Raw genomic sequence first — 20,912 nt, 5'->3', positions numbered from 1 at the left:
GCATATTCATTCGAAAAGGAAGTCCTTGAAGGTTTTTTGATAGAGAGCGTAAAAGGTGAAGAACTGAGGACAGAATATCAGGTGAATAAGGTAGGTGGGGAATGACTTCCCAAACGAACTACTGTACAGTGTTTTTGGTCACTCCAGCCAGAATGCTGGCGGGCGTTATCGTGGAGTGGTATCACTTCACGCAGTCTTCCTGGTCGTTGTTCTTGGAAAGCGCCTACAAGACGTCTCAGTTGTTGGCAGAAAAAGTCAATAGTGATAGTTACACCACGGCGAAGCGATTCGTAGCACACCTCAGCGTCGATGTTCCATCAGATGCATAACATTGTCTTTTGTGGATGAGCGAAATAGTGTCGCCCTGTCCAAGTGATCTGCTGTCATTGGATCAGAAGCCCCTTGCGCTACAGATGTTTGCTGCTATTGTGATGGTTCAGGGACTACTATGTTGCAGAACGTATCCATTACCTCATGAACAGTTTCCATCAGCGTCCGATAGGGGGTTTATGCACTGCAAAAGTTTGCTGCTGATCTGATAGCTCAGACAACAGTGGTTCGTGGAATACTCATATATCCCGCTCCAGTAGTTCTGCTAGCATAGACATCTTCTCGATGGCGTACAGATAAACGTTTCCCAGCAGGAACGCCACTGACTAGCAGCATACAACGTAGCTCGGCTGTACTTGCACGCAATTTCCTGAGCAGCGTTATGGGGGTGCTGGGGCTGGGGGGCAGCCGCTGGGTGGCGGCCTTGATGATAAGGCAGTGCTGATGCTGATGTCAGGATTCCCGGAGTGGCCATTATGCATGCGGTTGGATGCGAATTTTGAGAACTGGCCTGACGATAAGAAAGTGCTGATATGTATCTCAGCAAAATACACTAACGGAAAGAAAATCGCAGCACCAAACAAAAATTAAGGTAGAGTAATGAAATTTTGGGTATAAGTTTGTCTAGTTAAAATATTTAAGTGATTAGCATTGCAAGATAACAGGTTAACGCAAGTGAGAGATAAGTCATTGCAAATGTGAAATACTGGTACATTAATATCCAAGGTAACCGCCAGAATGTTGAATGCAAGCATGCAAATGTACATGCATTGTGTTGTGTAGATGCCGGATGTCAGTGTGTGAGATGGAGTTCCATGCCTGTTGCCCTTGGTCGGTCAATACATGGATGGTCAAAGCTGTTTGTGGATGATGCTGGAAGAGGAGAAGATTAGTGTTTAACATCCTGTCAACGAGGACATTAGGGACGGAGCACAAGCTCGAATTAGGTAAACGTGGGGAAGGAAATCGGTCGAGTCCTTTCAAAGAAACCACCCCGGCACTTGCTCTATGCGACTTGGGGAAATCACGGGAAACCTAAATCAGGATGCTCGGACGCGGCTTTGAACCGTCGTCTTTCTGAATTCGAGTCCAGTGTGCTAACCACGGAGCTACCCCGCTCGGTATGATGCTGGAGTTGTCGTCAGATGATGTCCCATATATGCTCGATTGGAGACAGCTCTGCTAGTCTAGCAGGCCAAGTCAACATGTCGACACTTTATGGATCATTTTGGGTTACAAAAGCGTTATATGTGCGACCGTTATCCTGTTGGAAAACACCCCTTGGAATGCTGCTCACGAATGGCAGCACAACACATCGAATCGTCAGACTGACGTACAAATTTGCTGTCAGAAAGTGTGAGATAGGCACGAGAGTGCTCCTGCTGTCATACGAAATTGCACCCCAGACCATAGTTCCAGGTGTAGGTCCAGCGTGTCTAGCACGTAAATACGTTGGTTACAGGTCCCCAACTGGCCTCCTTCTAACCATCATACAGCCACAGAGCCACCGAGGCAGAACCAGCTTTCATAAAAAAAAAAAAAACACAACAGACCTCCACCCTGTCCTCCAATGAGCTCACGCTTGACACAGCCGATGTCGCAAATTGGTCAGTGAAATGCACAGGGCGTCCGGCTCGCAGCTGTCCTTGACGTAACCGATTTGTAGCAGTTGGTTGTGCCATTGTGGTGGCAACTGCTGCTCAGATTGCTGCTGCATATGCAGTACATTGTGCCAGAGCCATACGAAGAACACATCGTCTTCCCTCTCTGTAGTGCCATGAGGCCATCCGCAGCCTGGTCTTTTTGCAGCTGTACACTCTCGAGACCACCACTGCTAGCACTCATGTGCAGTGTCTACATTCCTGCTAAGTCTTTCTGCAGTATCGCAAAAGAAACATCCACCTTCTCTTAGCCCTGTTATGCAACCTCGTTCCAACTCAGTGGGGTGTTGATAATGGCGTCTTTGTCGCCTTAAAGGCATTGTTGGCTAACATCAGCGCACCACCTACAATCTCAAAGGTAACTTTCTCTCACGATCGTTACAGCGTGTATTTCAAACTGATCCGATTTGTATCCTCATGGTGGCGCTACTAGTGCCACTCCTATACGACTGGTACGAAATTTGAACAGACATCATCTCGCAGATTTAGAAACACGCCTACCAACTTTCGTTTATGTCGCATCACCCTTTTATTCGTCAGCATATAACAAGCACAATTTCCTGAGCAACAAATGTCATAAACTTGAGGATAAGGAAGTACCGATGCCGATTTCAGCGAAATACCTGTCTGTACCCACAATGACACATTACTCAGGGAGTGGCAATTGACCCTCAACATAAACAAATGTAACGTGTTGCGAATCCATAGGCAGAAAGACCCTTTAGCATATGATGGTAAAATAGCAGAGCAATTACTGGAAGCAGTTACTTCCATAAAATGTCTAGGAGTATGCGTATAGAGCGATTAGATGTGGAACGAGCACATAAAATTAATCGAGAGTAGGGTAGGTTGCCAGAGTGAGAGTCATTGGAAGAATTTTCAGGAAATGTAGTCCATAAGCAAGGGAAGTAGCTTACAAAACACTTGTTCGACCAATACCTGAATGTTTTTCGTCTGTATGGAATTCATCTCAGATAGGACTGACAAATTAAATAGAGAAGATCCAGCACATTTCGTTACAGGATCATTTAGTATGCGGGAAAAGTCACAGAGATGCTCAGCCAAAACATGTGGCAGACGATACAAGTCAGGAGTTCTGCATCAGGGTATGGACAGCTGTTACAGTTCAGAGAGAGTATGTTCCAGGAAGACTCAACGAATATCTTGCTTTCTCCTACATATTTGTTGCAAGAAGACCATCAATTTTAAATTAGAGAGATTCTACACTACAGAAGAATGCTGAAGATAAGGTGGGTAGATCACGTAACTAATGAGGAGGTATTGAATAGGATTGGGGAGAAGAGAAGTTTGTGGCACAACTTGACTAGAAGAAGGGATCGGTTGGTAGGACATGTTTTGAGGCATCAAGGGATCACAAATTTAGCATTGGAGGGCAGCGTGGAGGGTAAAAATCGTAGAGGGAGACGGAGGAGGAGGAGGAGATTAGTGTTTAACGTCCCGTCGACAACGAGGTCATTAGAGACGGAGCGCAAGCTCGGGCGAGGGAAGGATGGGGAAGGAAATCGGCCGTGCCCTTTCAAAGGAACCATCCCGGCATTTGCCTGAAGCGATTTAGGGAAATCACGGAAAACCTAAATCAGGATGGCCGGAGACGGGATTGAACCGTCGGCCTCCCGAATGCGAGTCCAGTGTGCTAACCACTGCGCCACCTCGCTCGGTAGAGGGAGACCAAGAGATGAATACACTAAGCAGATTCAGAAGGATGTAGGTTGCTGTAGGTACTGGGAGATGAAGAAGCTTGCACAGGATAGAGTAGCATGGAGAGCTGCATCAAACCAGTCTCAGGACTGAAGACCACAACAACAACAACACAACGAAGGCTTACCAGCAATCCTTCCCGCGAGCCATACGGAACTGGAACAGGAAAAGCGACACTGACACACAAAGTACCCTCCGTCACACACCATAAGGCGGCTTACGGAGTATAGATGCAGATGTATATGTATTTTATGTAACAAGAATAGTTTTGGAGCTGAAATCCAATTTGTGGTGTACTTTGACTACAGTCAAAAAATGACTTCTCGAAAATAAGGAGATTATGGTATGTAACACTAGAGTATTCGTATTCACGTTCAAAATAATTTGGACATAGCAAAGGCTGTGAATTTGTACGGGCGCTGGTTACCGCGCAGTTGAGGGCCCCACAAGCCAAACATCATCATCATCTTTTAAGCGATACATTCAGCCCTTACTTCATTTTTATGCCGCGCGGGGTAGCCGCGCGGTCTCGGGCGTCTTGTCACGGTTCGCGCGGCTCCCCCCATCAGAGGTTCGAGTCCTCCCTCGGGCACGGATGTGTGTGTTGTCCTTAGCGTAAGTTACTTTAAGTTAGATTAAGTAGTGTGTAAGCTTAGGGACCGATGACTTCAGCAGTTTGGTCCCATAGGATCTTACCGCAGATCTCTAAAATATTTTTCATATTTATGGACGACAATGCGCGTCCGTATCGAACAGTGCAGGCATAGGAGATCTTGGAACGATATAATATTCAGGAAATGGACTGGCCTTGACGTTCCCCCGACTTATGTCTCAACGAGCACGTGTAGGATGCGTTGGAGAGACATATTACGAGTACAGCACGTCCACATTTACCAAAGAACACCCAGAAGTTGTCAACCACGCTGGTGGAGGAATGGAACGCCTGACTACAAGAATTCCTTACCATCGTTGTGGTCAGCATGGGAGCACGTAGCAGAGCATACAGTGCCGTCCGTGTTGAGCACATTTCCTATTATGAACCACGTCCCGCTTTTTGTAATGTCCAGAGAACCTTCATTAATCGCGGCGACTTCAGTGTGATTATTGTCTTTGAATAAAGACATCAGGTGAAAGTTACTTTCGTCCTTAATTTTCGCACGCCAGTGCATAAACTGTTCAAACAAACCTTTCCGTCAGCAGCATCATCTGCATAGTTCGTGTTTTTATTACCTAAAACCGGTTTCTTAATGCTATTTGTCCACAGGAAATCGCTGTGTGCAAACATCTGTGTGACGGAGGTAAAGATACACTACATTCCTAGCGCAGTTCATTAGAACGCGCTATTACTCCAATCATGAAAGGCACATTGCGGATTGTGTGCGGTGTTCAGTGTGCTAACATGTCTCAAAGGGCCTTTCAAGCCTAGACAGTGTGCACACTGCCACTTTACAACAAGAAGAGTTGTCAGCACGCAAGTGGTCCTCTGCATAGGCGTATACCACAGCGAGGTTTTAGAATATTTGGTCGCCTTCATGAGGCAGATAACATCGAAGTTCTGCCTCGTAGTAGTGGCCTCAGATCAAAAACACCAGCTGAAGACAGCTAATAAAATTATGGCTTGTAGGTACTCCAAGAGGCTGCAACAGAACTGCGCGCTGCCAATTTGGAGGCAACTGGAACGGTTGTGTTACATCAAACAGGAGTACGCAACCGTCTCCAGGCGATTTTGTCTCTAGAAATTTCTTATGAAAATCAGTACAAAGCTGCAAGCATCGTGCTGTACTGAGAAGATGGGCAAGGGAGCTCTTGGAATGGATCCTGCATCGTAGCCAACATATGCAAGACTTGTCTGATGTCTAACGGTCATCATTGACGACCAGATGCCAATTCACATCTCAGCAGTTGCCCGGGTTCATCCGGGAGATGGGGACAGTCATGCGAATCAGTATCATGTATGAATATCAGACACCTTTCACCAATGCCGATGGTAATTTGTGGGCGGGGGATGGGGCAGGTGTGCAGTACTGGAACAGCGTTCACCGACATACTGTCCAGCCCCAAGGTCACCATTTAGGCGACCGATTCCTCTTTCAGTGAGCACCTTCCGAATACCTTCTTCTAGAAAACAAGAATCAACGGAATGAAATGCCCTGTGGTATCTGCTGGCATGTACCCAATTAAGCATGCTTGGGACTAGTTGAAACTTACGGTTTGTCGTTGCAGGAACCCTCCTCACATACTAAATTACTGTAAGAGGACCGTTGTGGACAGCATACCAAGTAGCATCCAAATATGTTACACTGCACAGCGTGGAGCAATATTATGCTGAAAGTTTCTTACCAACAGAGTCTAATTTCACCGACGTGCTCTTTAGGACGAAATGCCAGTAATTTTATTATTATTTCGGATTTGCTCTACTTTTTTAATGTCATTGGGCTTACTTTTTCATTCCCTACTTCCCTTGAGATATGGCCGCAGATATGCAAGTGGTGCAAACATTTTTCTAGCGGTTTACATCTTTTCCGGTAATTAACTTCTTTTATGTGTAAAATGCACCAGTTTTCTTTTGAAAGTGGGTTTCAGGCCACGGCTCAATGGATAAGATACGTAATTTTTGTCACTGTCTTCGGGGCGACATGCAAGTTGTTATTTTGGCACATTCTAACGACAAATCAAGCCACCTTAAGAACAGTTTTTATCAAGTACATTTCTTTTCTGTCGAAACAAATTCGTTATTTTTGCACCTTTCAGTGTCAAATTAATAATTAAATTAGAAGAAAAATATATCAATATGGAACACAGCACAAGCTACACAAATCGATAGTGTGTTTGAGTATTGCGTAAGAAGTGACTGAGACCTTAGAATGAACTGATCCAATTTAAAATGTGGATTAAGCCCTCAAAACGCGTCGAGGGAGAAAATGAAAGTCACTAACACAGATAATTGTTTTAATTTGTCTCTTATTTAAGTTGGGTGATTCATGTCGAAGCAGTGTAGACGCGCGCATCACTCCATTTCTGTAAATTTCTTTTCTTTTCTTTTTTTTTCTTCTGGCTCAAAGACCATGAGGCACGAATTCGGGTTCGCGATGAGCTCAGAGTAGCTGATATATTTTTTTAAAATTATAATTCTTATCAGTGTATCCGTAATACTCCTTTTCAGATCTGTTCTGGAAGTGGTAGTGCTTCACGGTAGGGAGTGTGGCTCATTCGGCAGCGTTTGGAAAAGATAATCACGTAACCAATGAACTGCTGATTCGAGCCCTGTTGGGATTTGTTTTTGTTTTTCATTTTACTTTGTTTTCGTTCATTTCGAATATCTACATCATTCGAATATAAAATGTATCAAATATATGCTAATTAACACATATTTAATCATTATCTTTAACAAAAATGCATGTTTTCTAGTTTCTAATTATGTATCACTCGCAAAGTTCCAGTTTCCATTGCAAATATAATTTCTTAATTATCTACATTTCACAAAATATTTGTTAATAAATGTTGTTTAAATTAAGAAAACGTTATATATTTATTAACAACCTTCTATAAAATATCGATAACTGAGAAATTATATTTGTATTGAAAACTGGAACTTTGCTTGATATGTAATTAGAAATGAGAAGAAGTGCATTATTCATAAAAATAATGATTAGGTATATGTCAATTAGCAAATACTCGACGAATTTTTTTATGACATAGGTATTCGAAATGAACAAGAAAATAAAATAAAAAGAAACCGTAGCGAGATTCGAACAGCAATCCTTGGATTACTCACTGATGATTTTCTAACGATACCGAGAGAGCCATCGTGCCTGTCGGGAAGCAACGCCTTTATTTCAAGGAATATTAAAGTTCCTGAAGTTCCTCGGAACTTACTAGAGAATTCTTCAGAGTAACTGCTTTGGGATGATGATATCCGAGCTCTGAATTTCACTTACCATCGACATCAAAAATTATAAAAATCCGGTTGCTGTGCAGTTTCCTTGTTAGTATATCTCACTTAGCCGCCGACTATTCACTGTTTACGTACTGATACCGTCACTGAATCTCCCAGCTCGTCCTGTAACAGCAATACCTCCAATGTATGACAGTTGCAGAGAGAACTCACCGTCTTACTTTCAACATATTCCACCCTCAAGCCTCATTCCGAAAGATCCATTTAATTCCATAGCTGCACAAGGTGACTGCACCACCATGAGAAACATGAATACTAGGAACGTCAACTTCAACAATTACACCACTAACACTAGGAATGCTGACTTTGGGAAAATCGCGTTCGTTCATCAACAAATATGTATCCTTTGTTGTTGACCATATACTCTATCCTTTCGAATCTCTCGCTTGTGCCGCCCCTGCAAAATGGGCAACAGAGATAACATGCACCTACTGTTTTCCTTTTCAGTGCTTGGACTACGTAAAATGAGACACTGAAGACGATTAAACCATTTACAAAAAACCACTGGAATGTCTTCAGAAGTACGCTCGAGACAAATTTCTCGACGACAGATATTTAAACCATCAACAATCTAAACAACCTCAGTGACGTTATTGTAAAAGAAAACAATGATTCAGCGGTCTTTGAGGTAGTGTTTACTGTAGTGTCAAATCTTAAAAACGGAGCTATCCTTCCTAACAGCCTTGAGACTATCAAATATAAGACACAGATTTACCATGCTGAAAACAAGACAGAACTCATGGATGCGAGTAAACTCACCCGTTGGCAACTAAAGTGATGACAACAACAATGTTCAGAGCAAAACGACATGTAACCAGCTAAACTGTGTTTAATTAAGGAAATAACACAGACACCTCTTCAGTGAGCCCCCCTACCACCCCTCCGAGACAAACCACAAAAACATAAGTGCAGACGGCCCAGAAGATATGCAAATACTCAAGAACCTACTAGTTTATGTTCACCAGCATCCCATAGACTCACTTTTCGACGACCATTACGTACGTCAGTTTCAACCTGGAAGGTACTGCCCTTAGTGAACCCCGAGTTCATTGCTCACATCAATCAAAAAGAGTTGTTGGAAGCTCTACTAACTAGGAACCATTACACTATCCCTGACCGTGATGAAATCAGGAGGAAATATGATCACCACAGACCTTCCATCTCAAAGGCTTACGCAAACTGTTCAACGCAGACCTATTTGTAGGAACAGTGCCTGATCTATAGAGAGAAGCTAGTATCATCAAACTATACAGAACTGGAGTTAACGCGCTCTATTTTTGTTTATTGTGACAGTAAAAGTGTATGAAGATATACTAAATAATAGAATTCACACATTTACAGATAAACCCAAGATTCTTCCCGTAGAACAGTGCATTTGAAGTCCCATCGTTGTATTAATAATCAGTATTACTGCCACCCTCAATAGAAGTTGCTATGTCCTGACAGTGTTCCTAGATACTGAAAGCTACTAGGACTGGCGAAAACTCTTCCTATGGTCTTTTGTCCATTACTTGTCAACGTGGGAAATGTGAAGCACCACAGACGCTGTGACGCATTTCTCATTCACTTTACTTTCAGCTAGGTTCAGTACACAGTTGGACAATTCAAATTAAGGTGCTGTACACATTATTGCACCTTAGAACTAACTAAATATTTGGAATGAACAACATCTCACTCTTCTGATGCAAAGCAGATGTTAATTGAGAATATTCCCATATTTGTACGTTGACATTATCTTTAGAATGTTCTCCTGAATTATGAGATTTATTCCAAACACTCGTCTTTTGGAAAGTGGGAGTTCAAAACACCTAAGACGCCCTTAACGAAATTAGTGAAATCACTTTCTATGTCTTTTAAAGAACATACTTCAAAGGGTTGTGTTGTTCATCGTCCAAATAGGAGTTTTGCCACTCTGACATGTCACCTTGCTCGTTTACTTACATTTAGGTGAGCTTTGGTAACTAGTTGTGTTATAGATACATCACTCCTTTGATTTTTAAATAGTTATTTTGGAACCACCAGGTGGTGTAATGCCAACCGTGAAGTATTTGGCACATCGAAGGAAACATAAACAGTTCTGTTGTTGTCTGTAGGATTCACTAAATTCAGTTTGTTCCTACTTTGTCTCTACCGACATACAATTCCTTTCAAGTAAGGAGCAGTAAAATGAAAACATGACGGATGGAAAAAAGCAAGAAATCCTATGAGTACGAGGTCGCAAGTTCAACCTTTAATAAGGCTCATTTGAAAACGATGTGTTAACAATTATAACAGGAAAAATATTAGCTGCTAATGACTAATCACGTGCATCAGGAGGGCGACACAAAATGAGTGTCCTAGAGGTGCAGGGATGTAGGTATTGCGGTTTACAAAATGGAAATCTTCGACATTCAAGAAATGTTCAAAACAAATCATTAACTTGCACCATGAACACATAATGAAAAATGGCGCGCCACAGTAACCAGAAAGGTTCCCACCTTTAAGATCGAAGGTGAACTTAAGATTTACAAACCGTGCAGGACGTTCAGTTAGGTATCCACTCTTAAAAACGCATATATGGGTGTAACGGAGTGATGAGAACTGATGGAATGTAATGGCATGCAGCCGAATGCGAGACAGTCTGGCGTGGTGCTTATCGTAAAACTGATTATCCTTTAAGACGCAGCTGCAAATAGTGCGATAATATGTTTTATAGGCACGGAGAAAATCAAACATCTACAGGCTGAATTTGTTGTTTCAGGTGGTATGAACAGCAATGTCACACACTTTTTAGGAGGGATAATTTGCTCTAAACGCGTATGATTTTTATACGCAGACCATAAATTAAGCAGCTATTGGCCAAAAGCAGTGCTCATACCATAACTGTAGTTCTCTTACGCTCATTTTCCCACTCTTGCTGGCTGTGACGTAAATATTCCCTTAACCTTTCCAAAATCAAGTCCACGAGAAAGAATCTTAGAGGGCAAAGTACCTACAACTACTCGCAGCACAGTGAATAACATTCCAGCCAACTTAACATCCAGATTAACAGTCGGCATAACTGATCTTGATACAAATCTCTTGGTATCTCTAATTTCCACGGTTCCTTTCATATGAATTTCCGCTTCAAATTACGACTGGTCGGAGATGAAAACTAATTCCTTAGTGAACGATGGGGTAGGTTCGTTTGTCTCATCTACAAATTTTCTGGCTGATTCCCAAGTTGGCTGTGCATCATCAAATTGATGCTTTGTTTGAAATTTCGTTATCTTACGTCTTCCACATCTGTAGCACTGTTTGAAGTTATGCAACCATCCACTGCGTCCCTTGAAATCTTTGTAATTTATGTCGCACTTGTGTGCATAACGTAGTAGGCCACTGTCATGCACATCCTGTAAATTGTATCCAGCATCCTCGAAACGCGCCAACACCTGTTTCTGTAACAAGCGCACCTTGTTCTCCCTTGAATATCCGTAGTTTTCCTTATGCACTACACGGTTATTTTGCTGCGGACTTACTCGAAATCTGTTCATAACTGTTTTTTTACTATGCTGTGTTTAGTACCTGCTCCTTGGACAACGACTGTCATTTACTACATTTTACTGGTGGCGGGATTTGTAGCTCCCTGTCCGACATGGATGATGAACTACATGGTTCGACGCGTGTTTCAATATCACTTTCACTTGTTAAACAGTTATCGTCATCATTGTACCCATATACGTTGTCCGCACAGTCGATCGTATATGACACTACCCATTCCATTCCTGCTGAAACGCTAATATCTTATCCGTCACTTCTTTCTCACACCGTGAAATTCAGTGGGTTCCTTTCTGACTAAATGTCAGCTTCGGAACCTGTTCTTACAGGTACAATGCAATGTTTTATCTGTTTATCGTTGCGCAGTTCTCTGCAGTGCATCAACGCCACTAGCACTGTAGCGCTGTTGTGATTTACTGGTCAACTAAGCAGTTCAACTACGCTCCATAGCCTCATGCTGTACTCACAATCACGCCTCCTGTTGTCATTAACAGCCAATATCGTGGTCGCATGATAGAAAATATGTGAGGCATCGAATGCCGTATGCGTCATTGGTCTTAAGCGACCTCTCACTCAAGTGGTTCCTTCTGGGAAAAGACGGCCAATGCCTTCACGAAAATTGCGGTTGCCTACCGTTTGTACCCTGGCGTGCATTTTTTCGTGCCAATCAAATCGACTGCCACGAACGTCTTTCCTCAGGGCTTCAAAAATAAGGAAATCAGGACTGTGTGGAGGATGTATAAAAGCTTCCCAGTCAAATGTCTGCAGCGTAGCCGAACAACCTTGGCAACATGGGGCCGTGCATTATGCTGCAACAGAATGATGCCATCTGTCAGTATTCCTGGGCGCCCATGTGACAAAGTTTATTAGTCTATGAACATCAATATCTCTTGCAAACTTGGGTGCGTTGTTAATCCATTGGAGAACTTTATTTTGGATGAACTGTGTCTCCCGTAGTTGGTAGTCATTGGCGAGGCCCCAATAGGAGCTGCCATGGAGAATTACACGTAGCACCGTGGGCTTGCACAGTCGTACTTTCGTGTTCGTTAAGAGCAGAAGTGTCCTCACCATGCTCATGGTCCGTCGTCTTTTATCTTGGACGTGGTCTTTACACGTAAGCTAATTAACTGCTTAAGGAGCCCAAACGGCTAGGTCAAATGTTTTCTGTTCACCCCCTCGCCCCAGGAAAGAAGCAGTGAAGCCAACCTTACTGTGAACACAGTAAATTCTGTGTGAAACTGTGAGAAAACTTTCTAAATATTTTCGTAGCGTGTATCTGAGGTGAAACAGGGGAACCAGACCGGTATTCACATAGCGGAATGTAGGAAACCGCCTAGAAACCACACAGGCTGGTCAGTACACCGACCCCTTGTCGTTAATCCGCCAGGGGTATTCGATCCGGAGCCGTATACCTCCCCATCCCGGAAGCGGTCGCTTTAACACGCGCGGCCTCCCGTTAGGGGCAAAGGTAAGCCTTGGGTCGTATTTCACCCCAAACATTTCACCCTTTTTGCCCATGGGATTGGACGAACATTTACGGAGAGCCTTACGTCGATCATGGATCTCATGGAAGTAAAATAAATAGACATGCACTTCTAGGGGTTTAGTTGCAATTTGTTCCTCCTACACCATTTTTCCAGTGAAGTCTTCGAATGTTCGTTGTTTGACGACGGCCATTGGTGAGAAAGGCTTTATCGTCTTCAAATGGGGCAAGTGTCAGATTGTCTATGGTTGGAATGTCATTCACATAAATGTTGAAGTGTGTAAAGGGTAAGTCTCATCACTGAAGTATTCCTGCAGACGTGCATCTTCAGTTCCGACCTCTGTACCTTTATTTTCACCATAATTTGACGTTGGTGAAGGACTGTTGCGATCAGTTTTGCATAACAATCTGAGATTGTAGTCTGATGCCAAAGGCTGATTATAACGTTTTGTTTCCACACCTTATATTAGTCCTTGCTACATCAAGGAAAACTGCTGGCCTGGATTTAACCAAGTTTAGATTTTTAGATATGTGCTCAAGTGTCGGGAACAGTTGTTTTCTTCCGAGAGCTTTCGTTTGAATCTCATGTGATCTGGTCGATTCGTTTCATCTATCGGCAATAGGACTTTGATCCGTCTGTGTGTCACCCATTCAAAAGTTTTATCCAAAGTTCTAAGTAAGCTAACGGGTCAGTAACTGCTGGCTTGAGTCAGATCTTTATTGGGTTTCGGAATGGGTATAATTTAAACGGTACACCATTTTTTCGTAAAGTATGCATTCCGTAAGCAACTGTTGTACATACTCACCAACAGGACCAACACTTTTACTGATGTTTCATCTGTTGCTGTGTCACTTTATCAATTGCTAGTGCTTTGTGTAATCCCACTAGCCGAATTTTGACTTATTTCCTGGTAGTTGTCAGATCCGATTCTGATGTGGGAGGTTCTGTTAAAGTCCTTTCCCCTAAGTAGTTTAACCGTTGATCGTCTATGTCGTCACGACAGTTTTGAAAGGGGGTGGCAGTGGCTTCGTTCTTCATAAAGGGAGACGAATTTCTCTGCTTTGGGTATCACACTGTGGACCAATCCTTTTGGCGTTTCCAATGGTTGTATGGCTCTTTTGGCGATCGAAGTCTTTTCACAGCTGCCACTCGTCCCCAGTTTATACAATGAGTGTGTTCATTTCGTCTTCCCACGATTCCATACGCAACTTACGGAGCAGCATCGTAAATTTGCTTTCCACCCGTTTTGTTTTGTGTTCTTGGTCACGGGTCCGTTAGTTCTCACCAGAATTTCAGAGCGATTCGCTTCTGTTTCTGTAATTCTTGGAGGAACGGTGGTAACTGGAGATGACGGTCAAAAATGTTCAAATGTGTGTGAAATATGGGACTTAACTGCAAAGGTCATCAGTCCCTAAGTTTACACACTACTTAACCTAAATTATCCTAAGGACAAACACACACACCCATGCCAGAGGGAGGACTCGATCCTCCGCCGGGACCAGCCGCACAGTCCATGACTGCAGCGCCTTGACCGCTCGGCTAATCCCGCGCGGCAGATGACGGTCATCCACTCTATTACTGTGGAGATAATCGAAAATTTTATTGCTTTTGATGATTTGTCCGTGACATACGTAATGAAGTCATATCATTGCCACTGTGGAGACGTCCCATGTTGGACGCATATTGTTACTTAAGTAACGATCAAATTTCTACCAGTCAATCTCTGTAGAGGTTGGCGGTGCCGGCAGTGTGACTAGCCTAGACAGAGTCGTCAGGACAGAATTGTGGTCTGATGACAGTAAGAGAATAAAGTACCCTTGGGATAAGCCCACACGATAGAGTATTTGATTGTTTTCTGGAAATCCTCTTAAATAGTTAATTGTGTCATTTTAAGATCATAACACGCTTTTTTCCTTCTTGAATTTCAGTATTCTTTCATAAAAACAGAAAAAAATTCCAACAATTTGAAAGCCCGCTAAAACGCTCCAATTGAGTCATGTGATGCCTGTGACGTCACTGGCCAGCTCGCTGCTCCTACTGTCATAAAGCTAATTCACAGTGATGTCATGTTTTGGAATTTACGTATCGGAAAATGGATTACAAATGGGTATGTAGTACCACATTGTACAAATACATCCATAAAAACTCTTGAAGAATTGTTTTTGAGTGTTTCAGAGAATGAGAAGGTGCGCAGAAATTGACTGCACTAGATCTCCAAAATGCCACCAGGTCGATGCTCAAGTTCCCTACTTAATTATAAATGTCTTGCACTCTAAAGTTAACATTAATTTACCTCCGAGATACGCTTTCTCACTGTTACAAAGAAGGATAGCATCAGTCGACGAAATTAAACTCGTAGTAAAAATTATCGTTATAGCTTCTTGTCAGCAAATAATTGGTAGCTTGGTTGGTAGAGGGATGGGCTGTCGAACATAAAAAGGAGATCGTCGTAGCTCCCTGGTTCGGATCTAGTGTGCAATATTATTTTTTAGTTATTTATAAAACAAAGCGACAGTACTTTCAAATGAAAACCAAATAACAATTACAAAGCTTCAGTACCCCGATTAGTAAAAGAGTATTATTGTGCTTTCCTTGGCGTTTACTTGCATTTAATTTGCAATAGTTGTTCACACACATCATGTTCAAAAAGATATTTCCTCGTTAATGTGACCATACACATTTTACTTTACTAGAAACAATGTTCTTTTCTTGGTACTGTCCAGCTAGGATCCTTGTTGTTTAAGCTTTTGAAGTTTGATCATATTACATAAGATGGAGTAAGTCTGCTTCAGACACACGTTAGTTTACACTCACAAACAGCACAGCCCTTACATGCTTTATATCTCTCCGCTTGCAAAACCTCATCATCCTACAGCTTGTTGTTCTGCAGGTGTAAGCAAAGTACACTCATTTGTCCATTTCTCAGACTAAGATTAATGTGTAGCTATATACCATACATCCTACCATTGAAACAACTGCTACAACGACTTCTTACTAACGTTATACCGAGCGAGGTGGCGCAGTGGTTAGCACACTGGAGTCGCATTCGGGAGGACGACGGTTCAATCCCGTCTCCGGCCATCCTGATTTAGGTTTTCCGTGATTTCCTTAAATCGCTTTAGGCAAATGCCGAGATGGTTTCTTTGAAGACGCACGGCCGATTTCCTTCCCCATCCTTCCCTCACCCGAGCTTGCGCTCCGTCTCTAATGACCTCGTAGTCGACGGGACGTTAAACACTAATCTCCTCCTCCACTAACGTTATTTTCGTGTTTTGTGGAAAACTTAAGAATTTATGCTTCTTCCAGCATCCACCTTGTGTTCTTCTTATCCATAGTTATATGCGCTATGCGTTGCGCCACAGAACGCATGCATCACGCTGTATCTTCGCTGAGTATCTTATATAGTGGAAATCAGTATTAAGATTTGCCACGAATAATTTTATTGTTGTTTGGGTCATATTTCATGACTTATAGTCGACAATCTAGATATAAGATGTGGACCCATGTGCAGAAGTTCCACAATTCCTTAGTTTTAGCGGGTTTAAATGTTGCTGTAGAGAACACGGAAAAGCATGTCCGTCCTTGAACATAACGCCGCTCTAAATAAGTGGAGCATAAACGCCTCAATTTCCGTAAGGTTTCCACTACCAGGGTTCACAAAATTACTTTCCATTGTTACTTAAAAGCTGTGAATGCGTTTTATATCACTCAATAGCTAAATTATTTGTAGAAAAAGTACATAAAAACATACTAACTATGGCTAACACACCTGTAACACACGTATAGCTTCGGATTACTCCTTGTCTCTGACGTCACCGGAGCGTCAGTAGGAACAGAGCGTTTTCGATGCCGTGACCGAATCTTGATATTTAACTATTTTTAAGCTTTAATTACATAAAAATAAGAGATATTTTTGAGGACATTGACCGTAAATGCGATTTGAATCTCATAGTCATTGCGAATAACAAGAATGCAAAGCATAATTTTAACACAGGAAAATAGCCTATTAGTAGCCGAAATGAACAGTGCCGCACAGGCTCCTCCCCTCCCACGTGCAGTACTTTCCCAAATGACGTCGCATGTCCGAGTTGCCTACATTAAGGGGCAGGTGGAGTCGAACCAAGGGACAGGGGAAGGGACGTGACTTGGTGCATGTGCGCCAACACAATCTCACACACACACACACACACACACACACACACACACACACACACACACACACATTCATGCACGTACATTTTGCTCTCCGGATCACAGTTCATAAAATATGTAACAGCCCATCATTATGTATCACAGATTGGTTGCCTTGTTCTGTGTACCCAGACGGTGCCAAAACACGACTGCGGTTCGATTTGAGTACCCCTTAATGTAAGGCAGAGTTTGTCGAACGTCTAAAGTGTTATTATTATTTCCAAAAAATTTTTTTTTTAAGAAAAAAAAAGGTCGTCTTAGTTTGGCTAAAGGCGATACACTGTCTGTCAAAGTCTAATGATCAAGGCGCAGCATACGCAGCAATCAGAACTTTTCTTCCTAGTACTGCAACCCACACGATACCGGGCACTAAGAGCGTTTCGGAATTTAAATTCTCTTTTTATTTACAGTATAGTCATATTGCTAAGACATTCTACACTCTCTTTCGTGTATTATAACACCTATTATTCATATTCTAATGGAATTTGAGTATGTAACTTCAATTCGTGATAAGGTCTTATGGGACCAACTGCTGAGGTTATCGGTCCCTAAGCTTACACACTACTTAATCTAACTTAAACTAATCTACGCTAAGGACAACACACACATCCATGCCCGAGGAAGGACTCGAACCTCCGAAGGGGAGAGCCGCACGGACCGTGACAAGACGCCTGAGACCGTGCGGCTACCCAAAGCGGCTTTAAGTTTACCATTTTATCAAACAAATACCGGTAAATGTGGTTACTCCATCAGCTTTAAACTGTGCTGATAACTTTTCTGTTGCTATGAGCGTAATGTCGTGATCAGCACATTTAGATACGATGCAACCATCCTTTTAAGCAGATCCAAACGGTGGTGGAAGTTTATAAATAGATTTTTTCGTGTATCTTCTAACATGGATCCGTCATTTTCCACGAGTACTCCAATGTATTGCCACTTTCCATTGATATTTACAGTAAATTGCCAGTTGTATCCAGATTTTTCATATACTGTGTTTAAAGTAATTTGTAAGCCTTTTTTGCATATATACCATAGATTTTTTTTCAGTAGCATATTAAATTCCTCCTTCGTGGCAGTTGTTTTCACCAAATTCACCAAATACTCCTGTTTCCGTTCTTTGACATCGAACTCTTCCATTTCTAGTTTTCTTTTGTATACATGTAACACATCAACTCCACTTAAAGGAGGCTGATGTTAAAATGACAGTACTAATGGAAGAGATGCCTGGGATGGTGCAGCAATTCCATATAGGCTACTATTACCTGGTGCACCAGGATATAATGCAAGGTTTTGTGGGATTTTTAAGGAAATAGAGATGTGTGATTACCTAATATCAAACCATGACTTATGTGCACAAGAAGACAACCAAGGAAACAACAAAGTCATTATGAAGTACAGTGAGACAGATAGAATAGGCAGTTTAATGTGGATTAACTCCAGTTACAGAACAAAGATATATAACAAATATGTGTAACAAATATGTATAACAAATATGTATGTCAAATCACAGCCACGGGAGTAAACAGAGATACCAGCAACCATATCTTCCCCTACCGTTATCCTCGCCACCATCTGTCCCTGTGTACAGATAATCCGGGCCGGGTGTGTGGCATCATGGAGATAGTACTGCACTAGGGAGGGGGAGGTTTCTCTCAGTTGCTGGTCCTCTCAGGTGCTACTCATATAGATTTGTCCTAGACAGTACTTCACTCTCCTGCTGAGGCCACATCATGAAGAGTAGTTAGTCCTAGTGGTAGGGCAATATTTTTCGTCGCAGTTATGTTCAGGACGTCTGGTTTGTGGCGCGCAGACCACAGAATATATGCCAGTTCACTGGAATCCCACACAGTCATGTTCAGTCTCTCTTCTGGGTCGAATAGTTTGACTATAGAGGAGGAGAGGTGGGGGAGTACCTGTGGTCTAGAGATAGCGTCTTTGATTCATAATCAAAACGTCTTCGGTCCCGGGTTCGATCCCCGCCACTGCTTAAATTTTGATAAATAATCAGCACTGGCGGCCGAAGACTTCCGGCATAAGAAGTCAGCCTCATTCTGCCAACGGCCTTGTCAAAGAGGGCGGAGGAGCGGATAGAGGTTCAGGGCACTCTCTTGTCCTAGGGGTGGGAAATTGCCCCTAAAGGTGGAAGAATCAGCAATGATCAACAACATGAGGATGCAGAAGGCAATGGAAACCACTGCATTAAAGACAGGTAACGTGTATCCACAGGACATGTGGCCTGTAATTGAAGAAGTGTCATGATGATCTCTCCATAGGCAAAAGATTCCGGAATAGTCCCCCATTCGGGTCTCCGGGAGGGGACTGCCAAGGGGGAGGTTACCATGAGAAAAAGATTGAATAATCAACGAAAGGATAACGTTCTACGAGTCGGGGCGTGGAATGTCAGAAGCTTGAACGTGGTAGGGAAACTAGAAAATCTGAAAAGGGAAATGCAAAGGCTCAATCTAGATATAGTAGGGGTCAGTGAAGTGAAGTGGAAGGAAGACAAGGATTTCTGGTCAGATGAGTATCGGGTAATATCAACAGCAGCAGAAAATGGTATAACAGGTGTAGGATTCGTTATGAATAGGAAGGTAGCGCAGAGGGTGTGTTACTGTGAACAGTTCAGTGACCGGGTTGTTCTAATCAGAATCGACAGCAGACCAACACCGACAACGATAGTTCAGATATACATGCCGACGTCGCAAGCTGAAGATGAACAGACAGAGAAAGTGTATGAGGATATTGAAAGGGTAATGCAGTATGTAAGGGGGGACGAAATTCTAATAGTCATGGGCGACTGGAATGCCGTTGTAGGGGAAGGAGTAGAAGAAAAGGTTACAGGAGAATATGGGCTTGGGACAAGGAATGAAAGAGGAGAAAGACTAATTGAGTTCTGTAACAAGTTTCAGCTAGTAATAGCGAATACCCTGTTCAAGAATCACAAGAGGAGGAGGTATACTTGGAAAAGGTTGGAAGATACGGGAAGATTTCAATTAGATTACATCATGGTCAGATAGAGATTCCGAAATCAGATACTGTATTGTAAGGCGTACCCAGGAGCAGATATAGACTCAGATCACAATATAGTAGTGATGAAGAGTAGGCTGAAGTTCAAGACATTAGTCAGGAAGAATCAATACGCAAAGAAGTGGGATACGGAAGTACTAAGGAATGACGAGATACGTTTGAAGTTCTCTAACGCTGTAGATACAGCAATAAGGAATAGCGCAGTAGGTAGTACAGTTGAAGAGGAATGGACATCTCTAAAAAGGGCCATCACAGAAGTTGGGAAGGAAAACATAGGTAGAAAGAAGGTAGCTGCGAAGAAACCATGGGTAACAGAAGAAATACTTCAGTTGATTGATGAAAGGAGGAAGTACAAACATGTTCCGGGAAAATCAGGAATACAGAAATACAAGTCGCTGAGGAATGAAATAAATAGGAAGTGCAGGGAAGCTAAGACGAAATGGCTGCAGGAAAAATGTGAAGACATCGAAAAAGATATGATTGTCGGTAGGACAGACTCAGCATACAGGAAAGTCACAACAACCTTTGGTGACATTAAAAGCAACGGTGGTAACATTAAGAGCGCAACGGGAATTCCACTGTTAAATGCAGAGGAGAGATAATATACAGAAGAATGGAAAAGAAAATTGAGAATGCGCTAGGTGACGATCAGTTTGGCTTTAGGAAAAATAAAGGGACGAGAGAGGCAATTCTGACTTTACGGCTAATAATGGAAGCAAGGCTAAAGAAAAATCAAGACACTTTCATAGGATTTGTCGACCTGGAAAAAGCGTTCGAGATTCTGAAAAAAGTAGGGGTAAGCTATAGGGAGAGACGGGTCATATACAATATGTACAACAACCAAGAGGGAATAATAAGAGTGGACGATCAAGAATGAAGTGCTCGTATTAAGAAGGGTGTAAGACAAGGCTGTAGCCTTTCGCCCCTACTCTTCAATCTGTACATCGAGGAAGCAATGATGGAAATAAAAGAAAGGTTCAGGAGTGGAATTAAAATACAAGGTGAAAGGATATCAATGATACGATTCGC

Source organism: Schistocerca americana, chromosome X (assembly GCF_021461395.2).
Source record: "Schistocerca americana isolate TAMUIC-IGC-003095 chromosome X, iqSchAmer2.1, whole genome shotgun sequence".
Taxonomy (NCBI): Eukaryota; Metazoa; Arthropoda; class Insecta; order Orthoptera; family Acrididae; genus Schistocerca; species Schistocerca americana.
This window is presented reverse-complemented; position numbering follows the sequence as displayed.